Here is an 8,924-nt window from a genome sequence, read left to right as displayed (position 1 = left end):
TATATATATATATATATATATATATATATATATATATATATATATAAACAGTAGCAACATACCAGTATCACGAACATAAATCAGAGCAAGAACATTCAAAGTGATACAGGGTCTAAAGACAAAATAATACGAATCAACAGTGATTGTTACATTACATACCACTACCCTCAACTACATTGCTCAGATTACCAATGTAAGTATGAAAGATTGCTCAAACCATTAAAGAGAATAAGAAAATAATTCTTCAATAAAACATTAGAGATAATACAGAGTATCACAAGACAAGAGGGTAGGAGTTCACCATTGTAATTCTAGTACATATTGTTACCTTCAACTCAGTTGCTCAGACCATGTCTGGTGGTTTATTGAGGGGAACAGTTAATGCTTAAAAATATTTTTTATATATTTTGAACAATTTTGCATGTTTATATCTGGTAATCTGAGCAACTTATGTGAAGATAACAATATGCAGTGTAACAATCATTGGTGAATTCCTACCATCCTGTCTAGTGAAACTATGTATTGTCTGTAATGTTCTTTTAAATTATTATTTTCTTATTCCCTTTAATGGTTTGATCAATCTTCCATTCTTACATCTGATAATCTCAGCAACTTTCTTGAAGATAACAATATGTAATATAACAACCACTGTTAATTCTTACCATTTGTTTTGAAACCCCATATCATTTTTAATATCCTTGCTTTGTTTTGTTTGTATTTTGCCATTGTTCTTTTCCTTACTATTCTCTTTAAAATAAAAAAGTGGCTCCATTTTTTGTGGCTCCCCAAAAAACAAACCCTAAGTCTGATTATCTGGGCTCTAAGAAGAGCTCAGTGAGTAAGTTCATCTGCTACCACTATCAAAAGCCAGGTCACCTTACGAGGGACTGGCTTCAGAGGCCCCCAAGCCGTGCCCTGACTGCCAAAGTAGGCACTGGAAGCTAGACTGCACTCTGAGACAGAGGCCCCAGAGTTCAGCCTCATCTTCCCAGGTGGTCAAGAAAGACTAAGGGGCCTGGGGCTGCCTCTTCCCTCTCACCGAACTGTCATCTCTACCTGTCATCTCCACGGAGGGACCCTAAGTAATCAGGACTAGAGAAAAAAAACAGCCTATTGCTGGACATTGGCACAGGTCCCTTTGTCTTTCCCCAACCCTGACCTTCCTTCCAGTCTTCATACCTCAATAAAAACAGTCACAAGAAAATCTCTCACTTAAGCTGTAACTGGGATAACTTTCTCTTCACCCATTCCTTTTAGTTATGCCTAAAAGCCCAGCTCTCATCCTAGAGAGATTTTATCCTATCTAAACACTGTAATATATATCCACACTGCCAACTAATAAAAATGCTGAAACTGCTTTTTACAAAAGTACATATTGTTATTCATGTACAAAACTTAACAAAGTTTTTCATTGGTCAAAATAAGGTGTTAATCTGGTTTTCATAAGTCATCCAAATTTAAGAGATAATTATAACTAAAGCTAGAGGGACTTGTGGCAAAATGTTACACTCTGTAAGAAAAGGGATCTAAAAGCCAGTGGGTTACAATAGCTATCCTTTAAAAACAGTTTCTAAACTTACCTGTCAGCTCTAATGCTCACACTTTGATAACACATGCTCTAATTTCTTGGGAAATTTGTTCTTGCCGAGAGGATGTCAGAACCCAGGTAATCATATAGATGAAACCTATAACAAATATGCTAGATTACTTAGAGATTCCTTTTACTGGTATCCACCAGATCTTGCCTACAGGGGCGGCTATATGACACCCGGTCTCTCTCTCCTAAATAAGTAAAATCAATAAAACAGATCATCCTCCAAAATCAGATGGCCTTAGACATTCTAACAGCAGCACAGGGGGATACTTGTACAATTTTAAAAACTAAATGTTGTATGTACATTCCTGATTCTTCTGCTAATATCCCAATAGCTGTTAAAGATATTAGATGACAGATCAATGATATGTCAGACTTAGAAATTCCTTGGACCTTATTTTATCCTCTTTATGGGAAGCCATTACTGGCTCCTCTTGGCAAAAATCTTTGTGACTGTATTCATACTCATCCCATTGATCTTACTATTTGGCCCATACATACTTGTTTCTTTGGGTTTGTCTCCTCCGGAATTAAAGCTATATGCCTACCCAAGAAAAAAATTCCTTGTGTCTATCAGGGGCCTTTAGAGAATATCTGGAGAATATCTCTGACTGCCGATCAACAAGTACAACCCCCTTCAGCCTGAAGAAGCCAGAGCGGTCATCACCCATTAGTCCCTCACGGCAGTTTGGGTTACTTCTTCAGAGGGGAGAATGTTGTAGGCAGCTGCGTTAGATAGAAATATTATAGGCAGTCAGACAGGGATAGGCTCTTGAAGGAGCCAGTGTGGAAGACAAGATACCTTGCAACTGTGGGAGAGACAGACACTTCCACTGTGGGCCAGATCTCAAGACAAAAGATTAATCAAGTGCACCAACATGCCTCCCTAGGGATGGGCATCAGGGATTGATAAAGCTACGTAGGTATCAATGACCTTCACAAAACCAGGAAGAGTCGCTAACCCAAACCCCTACAGGAAAGACCCCTGTTCTTCTTCATGCCCACTTGCTACATGATTCACTTCCCCATTTGATCCCAATTTAATCAGTTTTATCTGTACAATTGTACTTGTAATCGTATTGGCTGACCATAGTTTTGTCCCACCTCATGCCCACCTTGTGGTTTCCCATTTTCCAGCTTGGACCCAACTCTCTTCATGGTTTTGCTCTATAAAAATTGCTGGAAAAAATAGGTTCCCTAGGAAACCCACTCAAGCCCACTTCTGCCCCTCTCTAGGAAAGAAGCTTTCTTTCTCCCAATAAATACATTCTGCTCTTTAAAAAATAAAATAAAAATAAATAAATAAAAGTATAGCTGATAGGTGTACAGTCACTTTCTGTGTCAGGTACTGTCCTGGGCACTTACATGCAGTGAATTCATTGAGACTTCAGGACAACTCTGTGAACTTGCTACCATTGTTATCCCCACTTCACAGATAAGGAAAATGAGATACGGAGAAGTAAGCTCATAGATGTAGTCCAAGACTTCAATGAACATATACACTCTTTGTAATTCTCTACCAGACCAAGATGCTCCTTCATTAGGCTCTACCACCAGAACAGTGGCAGGCCTGAGTCCTTTCTGTGTTGAAGCGTTTGTCTCCAAAAGACTTAGCTGCTGGAGTTTAATATTTTGAAATCACTACTGGGCAAAATAGCACAGAGCACAAGATCTGATGTAGAGCAAGTAATCAATAAACATGTTCTACATTAACTCATTAACTAATTAATGATTTAACTAATTCAGTAATTCATTCATTGTGTGGCACAATTCTTTACAATGACAGATCTAAGTTTGCTGTTGCACAACATACTTTCCCATGAATTACCTCATTTGGACCTTCCCATAAATGTATTGATAAAATATTTATTCTGAGCATGGCTGCATACTTAATAAGTGAAAGAGGTAATGCTTGAACTCAATATTTTTCTGAGACAGATTCTCACTATGTAGTCTAGTCCAATCTCAAACTCACTATGTAGCCCAGGTTGGCCTTGAACTCCTAATCATCCTGCCTCAGACTCCCAAGGGCTGAAATTACCAACATGTGCCACTATGCATAGCTAGAACTCAGATATTTTTATATGAAACCCTGTGCTTTTCTTGAGTACATTCTCTCTGTGGCATTAAAAAAAAAAAAAACTTAAGAGCAAATTTTAATTTTCTTACTTTTCTCCCAGGGTCTAGATAAGCATCCGTATTTGTGGAATTCTTCAGAGAGATGACTAGACATAGGAAGTGTCCTATAGATCTGAAGTTGCATTTTAGCCCATCAACATATGAGAGGAGAAGGACAATGTAGTATGTGTTCAAAGCAGAATACTATTCTGCCATAAAAAGGACGGAATCCTGTCCTTTGCAACAACATGTATTAACCTGGAGGGCATTATCTTATGTGAAATAAACTAGGCTAGAAAGAAAAATATTACATGATCACACTAATTTTTGGCAATCTAAAAGAGCTGATTTTAAAGAAGTAAAGGGTAGGACGACAGTGTTTGCTAGATAGTACAACGGGGAGGAGGGATAGGAAAGAGTTGTGTGATCACAGTTAATAATACTATATTGCATATTGGGCCCGGGGTGTAGCTCAGCAGCACAGCAGCTGCCTGACAAGCATAAGGTCCTGAGTCCAAATCCCAGTACCAAAAAACCCCTGCTAATATTATATTGCATATTTTAAAATAGCTACAATAAAGGATTTTAAATGTTCTTACCAGAAAGAAATGATACATGTTTGAGGTGATGGATATGCCACTCTCATTTGATCTTTACAATATAGCCATGCCTTAGAATGTCACACCATATCCCATAAATATGTACAATTCTTCTATGTCAATTAAAAACAAATAAAAACCAAAAAAAGTTTTCCTTTACAAAAAAAAAAAAAAAAAACAAAAAATGAGATCAACCCAGACACGAACTTTAAACAAAAATTATAAACTCTACACACCAATGCTCTGGGTCTCCAGTACACTAAAAATAGAAATAAGCATTGTAAAAGGCCTTACCTTCAATGTTAAAGAATCCTGTACCCCCCTCAGTAATCCTATATCATCTTTAGAAATCACCCTTGGCAATTTTCTTAGCAAGTTATTTTACTAACACTTAAATCTATTAAATATATGTCCTTTACTTGAAACTATCAAGCTCACTGAAATGTGATAAAATGTATTTTGCCACTCACTGTAAAAGAATGAACTAGAATTAAAATCACTGTCACAGATTAAAAATAATTGCAATCTTTTGTATAGACAAATGGTCATGCAAACACTGATGAAACTTGTAATATACACTAGAGAGTGTGCCTCACACAAATGGAAACAAAATAAACCCCATGAGGCTGGAAATGCTGCTATAACTCACCAGGGTAAAGCTACACATGAGCAAGTAGTACATACTCAGAAATGCTGACAGAACGAATATGTAAAATGCAGAAAATGCAAGGACTCTGCCCTTCAAAATATAGCAATGTACCATGTTTGAACCACAGAAGATCCTCTCCTCTGACCCAGACAAGGTTGCCCTCCACAACATTACAAGAGCACCTGTGCGTCACAAGGCCAACTTAGGAGAGTACTTAGGCATGATTTCATACAGAGTCTTTTACGTCAGTACATGTAGCTCAGAGGGAGGGGACAGGCTGTGGAAAAGAGTGACTCAAGTATCCCCAGGGGTTCTTAAAATGTGCGGGGAGGGGCTCCTTTTCTCTAGATTGCCCATTTGGTGGGAAAAAAAGCTGAGGCTGTTAAAGACCTCTCATTTGTAGACTTCAGAGTATACTCATTGTAGCTTGAGTCAGTCCGTGACCTCTGTGTCCCAGGTGGAGATGCTAGCACTGGGCCATGACATAAGGAAGTGAGGTCAGATGAAACACTGCCCTCCCTCTTAAAGGGGAAACTTCCGGCCAAGCTGTCTTTCAGCATCATCGGTCTTCCTGGCCATTGGTGTCAGTTATGCTGTGAGCAAGACAGAACCTGAAGCCAGGTGTGGCTGCGCACACCTGTAACCCTAGCTACTGCAGAGGCTGAGGCAGGGGTGTCACAGACTCAAGCCCAGACTGGGCAACTTTGTAATTTAGCAAGACTCTGTCTCAAAATAAAAATTTAAAAAAGGATTGGGCTATAGCTCAGTGTGGAAGGCTCTGGGTTCAGTGCCCAGTACAGAGAAAGAGGGAGGCAGAGGACTGGGCCCCCAGTCTCCTCCCACGTGGGGAAAGAGGCACGGGCAACACAGGAAGAGTCGATGGCAGCTACATTGGCAGCTCCTTTGCTATGCGACTCACTGACTGCAGGGCACGGAAGGGGAGGGGAATGTAAAGGGGTGAGCAGAAAGTGGCTCTCAGCTTCCTTCACCCAAAGGCGTGCGTGAGAGGCGAGGGGAAGACACGGGCGCCCGTCATTGCGCCCACCGCACCAGGGCAAACCCGACCTGTGAAAAGGTTGCCCTGGTTCAGCCTGCTAGAGCAGCGGGCCCGCGGTCCTGCCAGGATCTCCGTCGGCACCTAGTGGTCGCCGGGGCGCATGACACCCAGCGCCGGCTGCAGGGAGGACCTGCAGGTGGCCAGGAGACACTTCACCCACGTTCTGGCAAATCAGGATCCCTGAGTCACAAGTGGAATCCACTGTGCTGTATCTGAGGGGAGGTGGCCACCAAAATGTCAGGGCCACAGCTGGAGCTAGCGGAGGCGGTGTCCCACAGAGCGGCGGGATCCTCCTCCAGTGCGTGGGTCACGGCCTGCAGAGGGGCCACGTGCAAGAGGGCAGAGCTCGGCTCCGTGCTCTCTGCCCCCAAGGCGGCCCGGGGTGGAGGACTTGGTGACCAGTGTAGGCCCTGCTGGCATCCAGAGCCTAGGCTTCCCCCTGCTGGGGTCCGTGCCTTGCTCGCTTGGCCAGCAGGGCCTGGCCTGGAAACCCCTCCAGTCCCTCCTCTCTCCTCAGCCTGGGCCCTCTCATCCGGCTGGTCCCCAGGCTTTCCTCCCCTCTCTCAGCCTCAGGCCCCTGGAGCCTCCCTGCTCCCCTACCCATGGCTGCCTCCTCCTACTCCATCTTTGGCTTCAGCCACTCCCACCCACCGCCCAACAAGGCTGAGAGAGGACCAAGGCCACACCACCACCCCTCCCATGGGACCCAGAGGCCGGCACTCACCCGGGCCTCTCTGAAGAGCTTTAATCTGGCTCAGGCTGCAGGGATACGTTTGGGGCGCACACAGCGGGACTGACCCATGCGGGAGCCCAAGAGCAGAGAGCCTCACAGGGCCTGACCTCACACCAGAACTTTACAACCCTACCTTACCACCGCTGGTCTCGAGATTCCTCATCCCTTTGGACTCTGTAATGACACGAGGAAGTCCCCCTGAGTGCTTACCTTCAGCCTATAGAAGCAAGAAGACTCTGCTGATTTGATCTCATTCAGGCTGAGGATTTTCCCTATTTCCACACCCTTCTAACATTTATTCATTCTTGTTTCACCTAAACTTAACTTACCATGCTTAAAGACAGATCCCTCCATGTACAGTGTGAATCGGGCTTACAGGGAATTTTGCAGTAAATCTAGACGAATTCCTAAACTTCTTGAGAAAAAACTTGTCAGACAAAATTAACTGCTGCTATCTGGACAGGAATTGATAGTCTAAAGCTAAAATCTAATGCTAAAAAAAGAATTTGTGGTTCAACTTTTCATAAATACTGGTGTGAGCAAGATCAACTCCAAGCCACTCGCATATTCCCAGTTATCTGAATATGGCTGGTGAGTGTGGAGGCAAATCCAAGTAACGGGGAGAGGATCCAGGTTCAGACTGAACTTCAGGAACTTGTTTGAATGGATAAGTCGTTTTCACAGTGTGTATCATCAAGAAGGCAATCTATAATCCAAATAAATAAGAGGCAAAGATCAGAACTCAAGCAATCTGGAACATCAGAACTAACTTTAGTTCCATTGAATCAGGGGAGACTATAAATGAGTTGATGAGAACTCACGAAGATTCTAAATTGAGGGCAGAGCTAGAAACTGGTCAGAGTGAACAACACCGGAACTAGCAGGTGAGAAGGATGCCTGCAAGGTCTGTAGTGCATGGTACCAACTTCTAACTCTTAAGACATATTAAAGTCAAAGTTATTGGAAATAAGATTCAAAAATATGTTTTAATGATTTGCTTTAGTAAATGTTTAAAAAGCACTTCTCCTGGACTGCTTAAAAGTGCTGTAAGGTTCCTGAAGACATAGGGGTAGGCAGAGAGTTCAGCAACAAAATGCAAACTGCATGGGAAGTACTTCAAAGAATCAACAATTATGATCTCATTTTATTAAAAAGTTTTTTGCACAGCAAGTCACCAACAAAGTAAAAAGGCAACCCACAGAAGGGAAAGAAATTTTAGTCAATTGTCCCTCAGACAAAGGACTTATATATAGAACATATAAAGAATTGAAGAAAATACCCCCTAAATTCAAAGACCCAATCCAAAAATGGGCATCTGAGATGCATAAACACTTCTTAGATAAAGAAATACAAATGTCAAATATATGAAAAAAAATGTTCAGTGACAATGGTCATTCAAGAGATGCAAATTAAAACAACACAGATTCCATCTCACCTTGGAAAGAATGGCTGTCATCAAGAAATCAACCAATAACAAATGCTGGAGGGGCTGTGGGGAAAAAGGAACCCTTCTCCACTGTTGGTGGGAGTGTAGACTGCTGCAACCACTGTGGAAATCAGTGTGGAGATTCCTCCAAAAACTAGGATTGGAGGTCCCATTTACCTCAGCTACTCTTCTTCTGGGTATCTTCTCAGAAGAATTAAAAACATGATAATGCAACAATATACATGCATCCATATTTATAGCAGCACAATTTGCGATAGCTACATCTTGGAAACAACCCAAATGCCCATCAACTGAGGAATGGATGAAAAAGATGTGGAATTTTTATGCAATGATGTACTAATCAGCAATAAAGAAAGATGAACTGGATATTTTTACAGTAAATGGATACAACTTGAGACCATACTGATAAGTGAAATAAACCAGACCCACAAGTGTAAACACTGTATTGTCTCACTAGTGTGAGAAATTGAACAAGTAAATAATATCCAAAATGTAAAATAGACATTATGAATAAGGAAGAAACTGTTCAAAAAGAAAGAGAAACTGTGATGGGGAAAATGGGAAAGGAAGAAAGGGAAAAGGAAATACACACACACATGCACACACACAGACAATAGTTAAGATAGTAATACAACTAATTTCTCTTAGTTCATTAAAAAGAAAGGTCTGTGCTAATATTGTTTGGACAGTATAGCACTCCTATATCTTTTTTTTTTTTTTTTTTTTT

This window comes from Chinchilla lanigera, unplaced genomic scaffold (assembly GCF_000276665.1).
Source record: "Chinchilla lanigera isolate Chin_1 unplaced genomic scaffold, ChiLan1.0 scaffold00072, whole genome shotgun sequence".
In the NCBI taxonomy this organism is placed as follows: Eukaryota; Metazoa; Chordata; class Mammalia; order Rodentia; family Chinchillidae; genus Chinchilla; species Chinchilla lanigera.
The sequence above is the reverse complement of the archived record's forward strand: the minus strand, read 5'-3'. Positions refer to the sequence as shown.